At 49.0% G+C, this 15515-nt stretch overlaps 1 protein-coding gene across 2 annotated transcripts in view; it reads right to left on the bottom strand.

Moving 5' to 3' along the window:
• Positions 1-15515, bottom strand: part of LOC138566146 (zinc finger protein 485-like) — a 435444-nt gene that overhangs the window by 376884 nt on the left and 43045 nt on the right. The gene's annotated exons all lie outside the window — the stretch shown is intronic.

Here is a 15515-nt window from a genome sequence, read left to right as displayed (position 1 = left end):
ATAGTTTCTCTCATCTTGACTCAGATTCTTTGGGTCACATCAGATACCAGAGTTTTGACCATAAAGCCTATTGCTTCACAAGGTGATGTTGAGTGGAGTCAAATACAGCATAACGCAACACATCAAGACTGTCTAGTAGGACATACAAACTCAAATATATGAAATTTACACAAAGGCTCTCATTTTGATGGAGCCCAAAAATTGCACTGAGTGAGCTGCTGACGTATGCACTATCACAAGAGACTAGAGACCAAGACAACAGGTTTATTAAAAGGGAACTGTACACAGGATGGACCACCTCAAAGCAACCAGGCTTCTTCCCAAATTAAAAAGGGCAGGATGGTCAAATGTTAACAGACTTCCATAACCCACGGCTGTTAGCCATTCCCAGTCCTCACAGAGCCCCGTTGCGCTAGGTCGCATTGTGGACTTTAGGGTTCCCGAACCCTTCTCCGTTGACCAACATGTTTATAGGCTTAAAGGCTACTGAATTACAAACCCTAACCTGGCGGCAGTGTGCTTCCAGCAAGTGGGTTAGTTGTACCAGTTGTCTGTGATGAAGGCAGGGAGAAGTTGAGACGCACCTTCAGGACTCTCCCATTGGCTTCTTCCCCTATTCCATCTTTAATCATGCAGAAATCTCATTGGCCCCATCTCATTCCACCTCCAGCCTTCTTGTCCTGCCTACGATCCATCTAGCCCGATAGAACGTACCTACACTGGCTACCTGTTCTCATGCTGGCTGCTGTTCCTTTCTCCCCCCTGCATCCCCTCTTCCTCAATCTCAATACCCACCACCAACATCCGTTGTGATGCTTCTTCCTACTACCACCTCTTTCTGATTCCTCTTCATATGATCTCCTTTCTCCAATCTTTACTTCCGCCCCACTTTCTTCTTGATGCCTCCTGATTTCTGCAATCTTCCCCTACTTCCTTCTTGATGTTAGCTCATCCACCTCAGTCTCATTTCTGCCTCCTGGGGTCAACACCACCTTCTCAATACTACCCCGCCACCTGATGTTGCCCCCTCCATCTTAGATTCGGTCTGAGCTCCTATCTCTCCAGTTTCCCCAATACTACTCTGCCTCTCCGACCTCATTGAACCATTGCAGACGGAGGTGGATATGCATTTTCTGCATGAAAGGGTTGGGGGAAGCGAACGCAGACTTATGCACTGCCTCCCAGCTATATGCAGGAACTGCATGAAAATTGCATGCATCGAGTTGCAGAAAGACACGAATCACAAGTGTTATAAGGCAGAGATCTGGTACTTCAACAAGTCTCACTATAAGAGCCTAATCGCTGAAGTGCCCATTCACACCTACCAGAGGCATAGCTGGATGAGACAATATCAAGAAAACATTGCTGGTGCCTGGTATTTTACTTCTTTAAACATATAGCTTTGACATTTTACAAGTGTGGAATACGTATGCCCCGACAATTGAATATGCGAAGTACATTATTTTCTTTTATTTATTATTATTTTTTTTAACCCTCTCTTTATTAGTTTTCCAGTTACATAACAAATAACACATCAGGCAATGTCAATACAACCTTACAAACAGAAGAAAAAGAGAGACAAGCAACAAATTCCCACATTTCGATTTCAGTACCTCGCGGACAAACTCCCATCCCCCCACCCATCCCTTCAACTCCCACCAGGTCGTCAATGCATGCAACAGAACACATCCAAATGACAAGAGCTTCACCTAGGATACAGTGACCTAGACTATCTTCGTAAAGACAATGAGTCAGATAATAATAGGCCCGCAACTGGCGAAGATACTGAACAAATTATAAAGTCAATAATCTTCACCTCCGTTCTTGGGTGCCTTCCACATTGTCCTGCGACAAGAGGGCACTCAGAGTCCGACACACGAGCCATATAGCTCCTAAAAGAGTGCCAATAGTCCTTGGGTCTACTATTAAGGGGGAGCGTTTGGTTGTATTGCGACTCTCTACGCTCATACATCGACATGCAGTTCACCCATTGATGTATTGACGGGGCCCTAAAAGTCCCCCATGCACGTGCCACTAGAGACTTGGCAACCACCGAAGCCATCCCAAACAGTTTTTTATCGCTGCTTACAGGTAGATCTACCCATGACAGTACCCACGCTTCCGGAGTGAAAGGGATCGACATCTCCAACACCCGCCCCATCACCTCAGCGACAGCACCCCAGAAAGTCTGCACATGGGAACAGGACCAAGCTACATGGTAAAAATCAGCAGGGGACTGATGACATCTCTTGCACTCCGATGACCGAAGGGGAAACAGTTTATGCAAAGTCAGAGGAGAATAATACAGTTGATGCAAGAATTTAAAATGAATCAGGAGAAATCTGTTATTACTGGAAATCGATTTAGTGTGAGCAAGTATGCCTTCCCACTGATCGTCAGGTAATGAGCGAGCCATACTAACTTCCCATTTGGCCTTATAGGAAGAAGGAGAGCCCCCAAACCCCCGACCCAGACAATACAGGGAGGAGATCACTTTTCTAGAAGAGGGCGGGGCCACAATATACTCTAAGACCGGGGAGGTCCCTTGTGCATCAGGGAAGTCAGGCCATTTCGATTTCAGTACCTCGCGGAGGCAGAAATATGACAACTGGCTGATCAGCGTCCAGTCGCCTCTCGCCTTAAAGATGTGTTCAAATGTAAGAGGGATCCCACGGACCATATATATGGCCATCTTGGGTGAATACCACAAGCCCATCCCCACCAACTTCGCCAAGCTGTCCCAGGCCCTGAGCGTAATCTCCAACGGCTGAACCTCCGTCCTCAAATGGCGCTCCCGTACAGCCCAAAGGAAGCCTCTAAGGTCCTCCGTTTGAGCAATTGACCTCAAACTGCGAGTGCGGCAGATCGTTCGTTGGGGACCACCACCAAACCGAGTAATGGATCTGTGCCACTAGAAAATAGAGGAACAAGTTAGGAACCTCAAAACCCCCCTGGGCTTATGAACTGCACATTGAGCGTAGGGAAATGCGGGATCATTTCCCCACCCAGATCAATCTAATCAGCATAGACTCTATAGGTTTCCAGAATGATACCGGGGGCCATACCGGAACGTTGTTGAAAATGTACAATAGTTTCGGTAAGACAAACATTTTAGCTAGGGAGATGCGGGCCGCCTGGGAGATGGGACGCCAGACTCAAGAATCCACCCGGTGTTCCAAATGTTGCAAGGTAGAGACATAATTTTCCTGATACAAAAGTGCTGAGGAAGTGGATATCCTAATGCCCAAATACCAGATCCCCTGTGGACACCACGCGAAGTCCGCTCCCACATCCTGTGGGGTAACTCCCGGTGTAAGCGGAAGTACCTCTGACTTGGACCAGTTTATCTGTAGCCCAGACAGGGCACCAAACGCAACTATCTCCCCCATCACGGGTTGCAAGTTTATGCGAGGATGATTTATGTATAAAAGCATGTCATCCGCGTAAAGTGAGATGATAGATACATGGGACCGGAGTATCACACCGCGATGAGAGCGGAATTCTCTCAATACACAGGCCACCGGCTCAATAACCAGGGCGAATAGGAGAGGGGAAAAGGGACAGCCCTGCCTAGTGCCCCGGGAAGGATAGGTGGAGCGGATTGAACCCCATTCGTATAGACCCGTATCCAGGCAAGATACGTTCAGCCGATGCCCGAGCAGTGCAAGACCTCGAACAGGAAAGGCCATTCCACAGAATGAAACGCCTTTTCCGCGTCCAAGGCTAACACCGCAATCGGGACCTCCGGATTCACATTATGCATCATAGTAAATAATCTGCGCAGACTGTTTTGAGTGGATCGCCCCGGAATAAAACCTGCCTGGTCGGGAAGGATTAGTGCTGGCATGTGAGGGAGGAGCCGATCTGCAAGTAATTTGGCGATGATTTTATTAGTGGTGTTTATCAAAGAAAGTGGGCGATAGGAGGAGCATTGTTTAGGATCCTTATTGGGCTTAAGTAATACCGTAACCAGGGCAGTACGCGTACATTCCGGGAGTACCCCGGAGGATGCGGAGTCCTCAAACATTTTACATAAGTGAGGGATACGCAAATCAGGGTATGCTTTGTATAATTCAGCTGATATCCCGTCCGTTCCCGGAGCTTTCCCATTCGGAAGAGACATAATCACCCTATGGAATTCCTCCGCCGAGGGGGGGTTCATTAAGAAGCCCACCAACCTCAGAATCCAGCCAACCCAAGGCGACCCTATCAAGAAAGTCAGTGATATCGTCGTGCCCAGCCGAACCAGTAGCAGTGTACAACTGCTCATAATATTGGCGAAATACCTTGTTTATCTCAAGCACATCCCTGACAAGCGAACCACCCTGAGATTCCACCTCTAGAATAGGCTCCAAATGATTCTCCTGTCTGACGACCCAGGCCAGGATCCTGCTCGGACGATCCCCTTCCCCATATCTCGCTGCGGCCATAGGGTCGCCAAGAATCTCTCCTCGTCATCCATCAGGGCCTGAACCTCCTGCCTCCTTGCTGCAAGAGTATTTTGCAGATCTGGTGAATCTGCGCTTCCCTGAAGGTGTTCCAGATCTCTAATTTCCCTTTCCTTACATGCTATCGCACCGCGAATACTCTTCAGCACCCCCCCCCTTCCTGCGACATGCACCAGCCTTGTAGAAACACCTTAAAAGTTTCCCAAACCATCCCCGGACTTGGAACTGACGCTGCGATAAATTGAAAAAACTCTGATGGCCTGGCGAAGCTCCTCCCGGAACACCAAGTCTTCCAACACTCGGGCGCGAAACCTCCAGCGAAGCTGCCTAGGATAAGATGGGGGTCCCTTGAATTTTACCAGCACTGGGGAATGGTCCGAAAGGGTACGTGGGAGAATATCCGCCCTGACCACCCCACGGGCCAAGCCCGGAGACATAAACACGTAATCAATTCTGGACGAACTCCCGTGTACACTAGAGTGAAACGTGAATGTCCGAGCGTCAGGATGACACCGTCGCCAAACATCAAACAAGGGGTAATCAAATATAATGGATTGCCATTTTTGCACAGCGTGGGGAATCGACCGTTGAGTCGATGCCGACCTGTCCCGCGTGGAAGAAAGGGCTATATTAAAGTCCCCCGTCCACACTATCTCCTAACCCGGGAACAGTCGTAGATGCTCCAAGCATGTTTGAAAGAAATCGGGAGAATCATAATTAGGGCCGTAGATGTTAATATATATAATAGAATGGTTCGCGATCTCCCCAACCGCCAACAAAAATTGTCCCTCCTCGTCCGCCACCTGCTTGTGAAGTTTAAATCCTAAGGAGCGATGAATGTAAGTTGCAATTCCCCGGGAATGTGTGGAGCAAGAAGAACCATACCTATGCATTCCCCAGCCGGAAAGGGCAGGGAGCTTGTAACCCCTTCCCAGGTGCGTCTCTTGTAAACATAACACGTTAATCTGATGATTCCTGGCATAATTAGATATGAGACGTACCTTTTTCGCATTTGGGAGGCCCCGAATATTCCATCTAAGCAAAGTTATGTCAACCTGGCCCCGAGGGAGAACTCATGTCAACAGCCTATCGGTATATGTCGAAGGAGCTGCAGTCGCCAAAATATCAACCGGGGCACAGCCATGGGAAAACCCAGTCTGTCCGGGCGCATCCAGAGCGCCGCCTTCGCCAACAAGAGAGCTCACCCCTCCCATTCCTTGTGTACGAATATATCAGGGTGACCACACCCGAGACCATGAGAGAACCAGGTTGTGAAGTCAGGTCAAAGTCAATTACTAAACAGATAATACCACCAAATATAATCCTGCTGAATTCTCCGTCTGTGCATACAATAACCTGGGAACCCCCCACCCCCCAATGACACCCACGCAATACCAACAAAATAACAAACCAGACCCCAGACCCCTCCCTCCACCCACGCCAGAAACCCCAATCTATTGGCCCCCTCATCCCACCCACCACCCTAAACAATATGCAAGTCCAAGCTAAGTGGCCGCTGGGCTCGGGGGGAAGCTGGCGGCATCTGGGGCTCATAAAGCTTGGAGGCTCAATACCATGGTTACACGTCACAGTTCGATCACCCACCAGAAGACAAGGTTAGTTGGTACAGTCACAACTCAAAGTGATGTTTACATATCCATCACACAGGACCCGCCGTGCATCCTTGAGCATCCCCATGGCCACGCCAGATCACTCACAATCAAGGGAACATCGGAGCAGGAGGCATGGGGTCCCGAATGCTCGAGGCGAACCTCTCGCCCATTTCAGGGTTAATGAAGAAGGACACATTACTATCATGCACCACAGGATACATCATAGCATAGCAGACCCCCTTCTTCCACAACATGGCCTTAACGCTTAGAAACGTTTTCCTCTGATCCTGCACCTGCTGGCTAAAGTCAGGAAGTAAACTTATTGTTGATGAGCCCCATTGCAGGATCTTCTTTTCCCTGGCCACGCGCAACAGGGTGTCACGATCTCTGTAGCTGAACATTCGGGCTATAATGGCCCTGTCTGGGGCACACGGGGGGGGGGGGGGCCTGACCGCAAATGAACGATGGGCCCTTTCGACCATAAACATATTCGAAACTGGCAGATTGTCCAAAACCTCCTTCAGAAGCTGTTCAACAAAGAGTTCCATGTTTTCAATATGAGTGGACTCAGCCACTCCAGTAATCCTTATATTGTTCCTCCTTGATCTCCCTTCCAAGTCGTCATACAGTCGGATACAGGGAACCACAAACGGCGGCCGCGCTCAAGCCACACCAGCTCCAGACACAGGGAGGAGAAATTCTTTAAATCCAGATTTTGCCAGACTTAAGGGCCGTATAAACACAAGATGAGGGCAAAGGTCCCAGCTCCTCCCGCAGCCACAAGGACAATCACGAGCTGTGCCCCACTCCACCGTTATTTAGCCCAGATAGGTGGGGGGGGGAGGGTGCCAACAACCAGCCCGCGGACCATCCCATCAGGAGTCTAATTCAGAGGTGCCCCAAGGAGTATAGAGGCAAAAATACAGCAAGGAGGAAAAGAAAGGAAAAAAAAAAATAATAAAAAAGGGGGGGGGGGGACATCCACAGAGAGGGGGGCACCTCACTACACTCCAAAGAGGGAGGCCGGGGGGGTACCCCACCCCACCATGTCTTCGACAGAGTTGATGCTTCACTAGAGAGTGCCACTTGCCACAGGTCTCAAATGCCCCCAGTCTGCACCACAGTTCTCAGGAAGCCACAACCAGCTGCATATAGGTGCCCAAGGTCACACGCTGCCGTGAGGGAGGCCCCAAAGCACAGGCGTGTAGAATCACAAAGGGGCCGCTCCACTCACCTCCATGGGGGCCACGACCCCCCGCCCCCACCAATATCCTAGGAGGCCAGCGACGATCCACCGAAAGCAAGGCCAGCGGTGCAGAGCCGGGGCGCCAGCGCCACGATTTCAGAGCCAGCACCCAGCCTTAGGGAGGGCAAGAACAGGCACCGCGGGACTTGCCCACCGGCACCAAGCGCCGTCCACCTCCAAGCTGCGGTCACAGCCCCCCCCCAGCAACGGCCGGGGCCGCCCGGCACACAGATCTCCACGAGGCAGGGGGAGGAAGGTACACACCAGGTCCACGCGGGCGAAGCCGCTCAGGGCCCCGCGATCCGCCGCTCGCAGCCCGCGAGCTGCGGTCCAAGTATTCCCTAAGTGCTCCGCCACGACTTGGAGCAAAATCCGAGCCTCAGCCACGCATAAATCGGCTCCGGTGGACAAAGGATTCACAGCCTCCAGCAGAGCGCTCTCAGGCTGCGGCCATCTACGATGCCGCGCAAAAGCGCCCACCCGAAGTACATTATTTTCTAATGCCCTATTCATGGCTGTAAAAATGGCTAACCAAATAAAGAAGGTTTATTTAAAAAAAAAGTCTTGCTATTCAGCTCAGTTCTTTTAAGAAGGACTGGACCCTCAGTATAGAATGTCAAGATTCTATGACTGCCCCAGAGTATACGTCCTCAAAGCACAACCCACTTTCAAGGAGGAACTAGTGGGTCCAGGATCTAAGAAAGACTACAAGAAGTAATTCAAATGCTTGGGGCCGGGACTATAGCTCAGGGGCAAAGCACTTGTACTGCTGTCAATCACACAACACCTTCCAGCCTCTTTTCTGGACAGTTTTATCCATTTACGTTTACGGGATAGCAAGATTCTTAATCTAACAACAGATTGGGAAAGACACCGAACCAGTATCTCCATTTCTCATAAACGTCCTTACTGGCACAAACTGGAGCCTCCCCGTCAGGTGCCACTTTGTCTTTAACATTGTAGTATAGACTCAACCATTTTAGCTGCTTGAATTTAAGCTGAGAAATACACATGTATTATGAAAAAGTAGAACAGATGTGCACATTTGCACCGAACAAGCTCTGGGTGCTGAATACATGTGATGTTGCTTGTGAACAGTGCTAGGCCTCGTTTGCTAGCAATCAGATAAGGCAGGGAGGCTTCTGTGCATCAATAATCGGTGCTTTCACTGGATAATTTGAACGCAAATTGACTTATCTCAACTTTGAAGCTGTTTCCAGGCATGCAAATAAAGAAAGAAAGAACACTATGATGAAATAGCTATGTACTCTTGCTGGTTATTGACCATTTTTGTTTGCGATTTTGAGCTTATTAAAGCAGATGGGACAATAATCATTTGCGCATAATCCTGAAACAAGACGGTATGTGTGGAGTTTGTTTATTAAGCTGTGCCCGTCTCCAAAAGGCCCTTCCAGAAGCGAGTGTCTGAGATATGCAGTATGCCATCTTACGGTTTGGCGCCTTGTGATCTCGGATATCCAAAGATGGTGCGACTAGTTGGCGAGGGGCAGGGAGATGTGCTCCGACACCAAGTGCTGTGCATTTTGCTCCTTCCCCTGTTGCCATTGTACATGCTATATTTACACCCTGCCACCCTAACTAAAACACAAGGTAGGTACTCTCCCTTCTGAACAGGATGCCTGGGTTTTGAAAGGAGAGGTTTTACATTAGTTAATCACTTTCTTGAGTTTTATAGCTTTGTCGTCTTCTCTGGAGCGTTGACACCACTCCTCCTCTGTTGCCCCTCGTCGGTTTTCTTTGGGGCGACTGTCGCCAGCTTCTTCCCGTAAAGAAAGAATGGGTAATACCCAGTCACACATAGGCTATGTCAGAATGTGTCAAGTGGCATGACAATACCGCTGCCAGACAGGGGATTCAAGAATTCAGACAATCACGTTCGTTTCATCAGAGGGAATTGCATTCTGTGCGGGTCCTACTGGACTCCAAGGGATATAAAGCTCACCTAAAGCAATGCTCAGTCTTTGCACTCTAAAGAAGCATCACATAATGCCGAGGCACTCTTGTAAAAACGCAGGGAAGACAAGCTCAAATCAGAGAAAAAAGTTGCATGATAAAAAGAATGATAAAATGAGCATGCTCTTCATCCGGTCCTCACACCCATTAGTGCACCCCCTACCAAAGAGGAGGACCCTGCCCCTATCTATTATGCCCCCGCCGTCCGATTAAACCAGGCACTGACCTCAGCCCAATCACTACCCTAGTCTACCCCTATGCAATCTACTCGCACAACACCACTACCTCCCATCATTTTGCAGCGGGTGGTACATGCGATTTCCCCCTCGGTACCCATACTGCAAGGAGCCAACCCATGGGGTGCAGAGACATGCAGAAACGGGAAGCAGTCATGGCTGTAAAAATGGACAAGAGGCATTCTGACGAAAGCAGAATGGAGGGACAAGCTGAAGAGGGACCTTACCCCCTTTGAAACGCTCTTGGTCGGAAGACCAGCTTCAGTCGCAGGAAGAGCCACTGCTTAAAAGGAGCTCCCTGAAAGTAACGGGAAGTACGAGTGGGCCGGTGGGGACATAGGGAGTTGTTAGGAAAGATTTCCATTTATGGGTAATTTTCACTCCAGTTGTGAACCCCGCACCCCCAACTTTTGCTTTTGTCTGACCATCCTAACCTGACTTTTACCAGTGGAGCCCAGCCTTCTGCTGCACTCCGCTGGGCTTTGGCTCATCTAGATATGGGGAAACTGACATGCCCTTCAGACTGTCAGTGCTGGGAGACTTTGTGCCTCATTAAGGGTCTGGCGATAACCGTGCTGGTGTTACTGTCGGATTGCCACCGGACTGGTAAATATTTACCGGTGTGACTTCCCGGTGCCACCAGGAGATTACAACCCCAGCGGCCCGGAAAGTCAGGCACAGTAACTTGTAAGTCCCCATTCCCATAGGACTCATTGGAGTGGGGACAACGGAAGCACTGGCACCATTGCCAACGGTACCAGTGCTTCCCCGGCCGCTGTGCTTGGCAGGGTCAGACTGGTCGGACACGGCGGCTCCGGCAGGCAGACCTGTAATATGCCGGTTCAGAAACAGTGCCGGTAAACTTACCAGCACCCTTGTTTCCGGACCGCAGGGTCAGAACGAGGCCCTTTGTTTCCCTTAGTTGCCATTTCTTGGTAACATTTTATCAGTGCACTATGTACCTTCCACTACAGTACGCTGGGGTCGATTTTTTTTATTCGATTTTATTGAGTTTTGTTCAATGCCAGTCATAGTAAAAACAAAATTACACATTAAAAAATACAGACCAAAATTGGAGCCTTTCAGAAGTATTGTCTAATCATACATCATTTAGGTACATCCGGCTTCGAGCTGTGAGTCTTCAACATGACTTTACCCTTCTCCCGCCCTCCACCCCCCACCCCCATGGGCTGAGTAAGCATCTTTATTGACAGGTCTGTGTGTGTCTATGAGTGGTCACAACTTGTAGGCGAGGGGACTTCCTCATTGGGAAGAGTCTTTTTATGCCTTCAAGCATATCTTTTTAGATCACATGAGTTACTTTTCAACCCAGTGCATCAGTCAGTTTCGACCCACCCAGAGAAGGAGGGACCTCCACCTTCCACTCCCCTGTTCATCACTGTGGTACTCCTGACAGGTGTTTACTCGTAAAGTCCATCGCATTGTGAGGCTCTCCTATGAAGAAATGCTGTTATCTTTTCCATTATACATATATTTGAGGCCACGTTATTCCATTCACTCTCACTCGGGATCATTCTAGACTTCCATTTCATCACGAGTATGGCACGGGCAGCTAGCAATAAATGAGGGACCAAACCTTTAATCCTTCTCCATTCGTCTTCGCTTTTTTCAAGGCCAAACAATATAACATGGGGTCTGCAGTTCTGTGGATGCCTTCTATATCTCTAATCCAACTCAGGACTTCGTCACAGTATACCCTTATTCGGGGACAAGCCCATCACATATGCCAATAGTCGGCGACCTCACCACATTCACGCCAACATTCTGGGCTGACCGTTTGGAACATCCTAGAGAGCCTGAGAGGGTCGTATTGCCATCTGTGTAATAATTTGATTGCATGTAATTTGTATTGACTCGATATGGATGTTTGCGAGGCCGCTTTTCACATTCTTCCCCACATGTCTGGGCTTACGTGTTCACCTATGTCCCTCTCCCATCTGCCTCTCAATGGTTCCGTGGTTCCGTAGTCCCGTTCCCTGCCTCTACCAGTTCTTTATATATGGCAGATATCAAGCCCTTCATCTCTGTTCTGGTGTCCAATAGCGTTTCAAAGGGGGTAAGGTCCCTCTTCAGCTAGTCCCTCCATTCTGCTTTCGTCAGAATGCCTTTTATCTGCAGATATTGGAAGATGGACAATGTGCCTATCCCCAGGGCCTGTCAGTTCCAGGAGTGTGACAAGAGTCTCCTTTTTCAGCAGTTGTCCCACCCTTTCTAGACCGGCCTCATACCACATTTGGAACCTCTCTACATTGGGAATGTGTTTGTTAATTCCCGGGGACCATAAGTGCTCAGTGGGGATGGCCATGTGGAGACCTTTTGCATCCTTGTACCATTTCTCCAGATCCCCCATATAGTGCACAGTATTGGGTGGTTTTTGATTCTATTGTACAGCTTTTTCCTGGGGGCCCATAGCCACTCCGAGACTGTGGCCAGTGATAAGTAATGATTGTCCATGGTGATCCATTGGTGTTCTTTGTGGTTGCGTAGGTGGGGGATTAGGACTCATAATTGGGCCGCTTCATAATATTTTCTTATGTCTGGGAGACCTAGCCCGCCATCGTCCTTGGTAAGTGTTAGGGTGTCGTATGAGATTCTAGCCTTTTTCCCCTGCTAGAGGAATCCCACAATGGCTCTCTTCACCTCCATGAAGAGGTTCCTTGGCATCTCGATGGGGAGCATTTGGAAACGGTACAAGAACCGGGGGAGACAAACCATTTAAAGGCGTGGAGTCACCCTAACCATGAGATCGTTAGCTTGCTCCATTTACTAAAATCTGAGTGGAACCTTTGGAGAAGGGGAGGGAAGTTGGCTTCGTATAGGCCTCCTAGGTCTCTAGTGATTTGTATGCCGAAGTATTTCAGTTTAGAGTGTTCGATCTTGGGACCTAATAAGTAGAATTTGTTTTCGTTTATCTCCATTGAACCCTGTAGGGGGAAGAAAGTAGATTTGGCTTTGTTCACTTTAAACCCAGAGAGTCAACCATAGTCTTCTAGTAGGTGAAGATCCAGGGGAATGGATGCTATGGGGTTAGTCATATGTAAAAGTATATCATAGGCGTAAAGGGCCATCTTGTATTCAAACCCCTCCCAGTTGCATTCCCTCTACCCGGGGGTCAGCCCTCATATTTTGTGCCAAGGGTTCCAGGGAGAGAGCAAAGAGGATTGTGGAGCGAGGGCATCCCTGCCGAGTGCCTCGTTCTAGCTCAAACCATCTGGAGTATTCTCCATTCACAAATTTAGATGCTTTAGGAGATGTGTAAACCGCTCGTATTCCCTTTCTGAACCTTGGGCCTATCCCCACCTTACATAGGACTGCCTTAAAAAATTCCCACTGTACCCTGTCAAAGGCCTTTTCTGCGTCTATTGAGAGGAGGACGGGTTCATTGGGCATATTCTGGGATGCATGAATAAGATGGAGTCTTTTGCACATTGTATCAGCTCCCCGCCTCCCCAGTATAAAGCCCACCTGATCGGAATGGATGAGTTGGGGGCATTAGTGTCTCTAATCTAGCGGCCAGAACCCTTGTATAAATTTTCACGTCTAAGTTAAGCAGGGAGATGGGGCTATATGATCCGCATTTTTTGGGGTCTCTTTCCTCCTTGGGAATTACCGTAATCAGTGCACATATGAAGGAGTCTGGGGCTTTTCCTGACTCTAGTATTTCATTGAAAAGCTCTACCATGAATGACAGGAGTTGTGCACTAAAGGGTTTATAGAATCCGGCTGCGTAACCTCGAGATTTGCCCAAGCTTAACATCTTTATTGCATTTTGGACTTCTTGTTCGGTTATAGGGGATTCTACCAGCTCTGAGTCTGGACCTGATATCTTGGGCATAGTGATAGAGGACAGATAGGTTTCGGTATCTGGTTGGTCAGGGTTTGCTTCCGAGGTGCATAGGGTCTCGTAGAAAGTGGCAAAGGATTCCGGGATAGTGGGAGTGGTGTCGGCTGGAGCAGGTTTATCTTCAATTATTTCTAGCACTTTTCGCTCAGCTCTTTGTTCCATAAATCTGGTGGCCAACAATGAGTCAGCTTTGTCTCCTTTCTCATAAAATGTATGTTTCAGGAGTCAGTTTGCACACTATCTGCTCATGTTCTAACAGTCTCAGTTCCTCCCTTTTCTTTTTTGCTTCATTGATTTTGTTGGGGTCATTCTCATCTTCCCTCCTAATTTCCCCTTCTAGGTGACAGATCTCGGTTCTGAGTCTGTTTTCGATAATCTGTCCCTCTCTCTTCTTGCGGGACCCCTCTTTTATTAGTATACGTCTCCAGGTAACTTTCCCCGCTTCCCAGACTACCTGTTTGGATACCTCGCCGGTATTGTTCAGTTTAAAATATTCACTAATCTCTGTCTCCATTTCAATCTTAAAGACAGGGTCCAAAGACTCATTACATCTCCATTTCGCTCCCGCGACTGGCAGGCTATCCCACCGGGTGTCAGCTACCACCATGTCATGATCAGACCATGTGACTGGGACTATCTCTGACCGTGTTGTGATGTCTGAAAGATCTTTGGATAAATATATGTAGTCAATCCGGGTAAGTGTGTTGTGAGGTGTGGAGTAAAAAGTGTAACCCTGTTCGATTGGGTGCATCTCTCACCACTCTTCTCTCATTCCATACATATCCATCACCTCAGCAAACTCTGTGCGGTTACCCCTATTCTGGCCCCTCGCCTCGGGGTTACCACGCTTCCAATCCATAGGTAGGTCTGTCCATTGGTGGAAGTCCCCTCCTAGAATGATATGGCCTGAGGCCTCTAGCATTATTCTTGGGATCGTTTTAGTCAGGAATCGGGCCTGTCCTGAATTGGGGGGAGTAGATTGTGGCGATCGTAACCTTCACTTTTCCAATGGACCCTGTCACCAATAGGGCTCGCCCTTCTACATCGGACCAGGTCTTGGCTAACTCAAACTCTATTCCTTTTCTAATGAGGACCCCCACTCCTCCCTTCCTTAGTGGGCCAGATCCCCAGACTCTGTACCCATACGCCTCCCAAAGATTTGCTTCTCCTCCCCCTTGGCCCATTTCGTCTCCTGTAGTAGGAGAACATCTATCTTGGCCCTACGGAATTCTCTGGATACCAGTGACATCTTAGTTGGCGAGTTGAGACCTTTTACATTGAGTGTCCCTACCCTTAGGGGGTCCCTTCCTCTTGCATCAGATGGCGGTGCCATTGAATACTCTTGTGGGGAATTGGCTTACATTCCGTGACCAGTAATCTGTCTGCCCCTCAAACATCACACTATATCCCAATTTTTGAACTAGTGGAGATGCTGCTTCGGCCCCGTCCCCTGGTCTACCTCCCTTCCCTACCCTCTTCCCTCCCTCCCTCCCTCCCTCCCTCCTTCCTTCCTTCCCATTTTCCGGTTTGTGGCGTCCGATCGAGCCAGGTTGATAGTACCGGCCCTGCATCGAACCACCAGTGGGGGCCGTTACTTCACAGCCCATGACCTGATAAGAAACCTCAATGTTAATTGAGCCCCTGTTGTGTACCCCCCCCCCCAATCCACATGTCGTAGCCATACTGTAGTCCTTAAGTCGGCCGCTTAAGCAGGTCACATTCTCTGCAGTAGTGTTTCTTACCAAGTTCAACAATACTTAGTTTCCCCTTCAGGGAAGGCATTGCCTCTCTGATATTTTATCAAGGCTTTCACCAGCTTTCTCCTGGGACCCTGGGATTTGCCATCCTCGCTCCTCCCGTCTCGGCTCTTCTCGATCATCTCCTCCTTCCCGAGGTCCAATTAGCTCAGAGATGCATGCCTTGATTTCTTTTTCTGATCGTATTCGGATCTTTGTTCGCTCATGTTCAAAGGAAAGGGAGAAGGGGTAGCCCCACCTGTATCGAATGTTCTGTTCCTTCAACCATTTTGTGAGGGGTCCGCACATCCACCTGAGGGCCAGTGTCAGGGAGGATAGGTCCTAGATATTTGAGCGCCTCCTAGAGTAATCGTGACGCCACTTCTTGCCTTCTAAA

This window comes from Ambystoma mexicanum, chromosome 2p, assembly GCF_040938575.1.
Source record: "Ambystoma mexicanum isolate Mex_15411 chromosome 2p, UKY_AmexF1_1, whole genome shotgun sequence".
Taxonomy (NCBI): Eukaryota; Metazoa; Chordata; class Amphibia; order Caudata; family Ambystomatidae; genus Ambystoma; species Ambystoma mexicanum.
The sequence above is the reverse complement of the archived record's forward strand: the minus strand, read 5'-3'. Positions and strand labels throughout refer to the sequence as shown.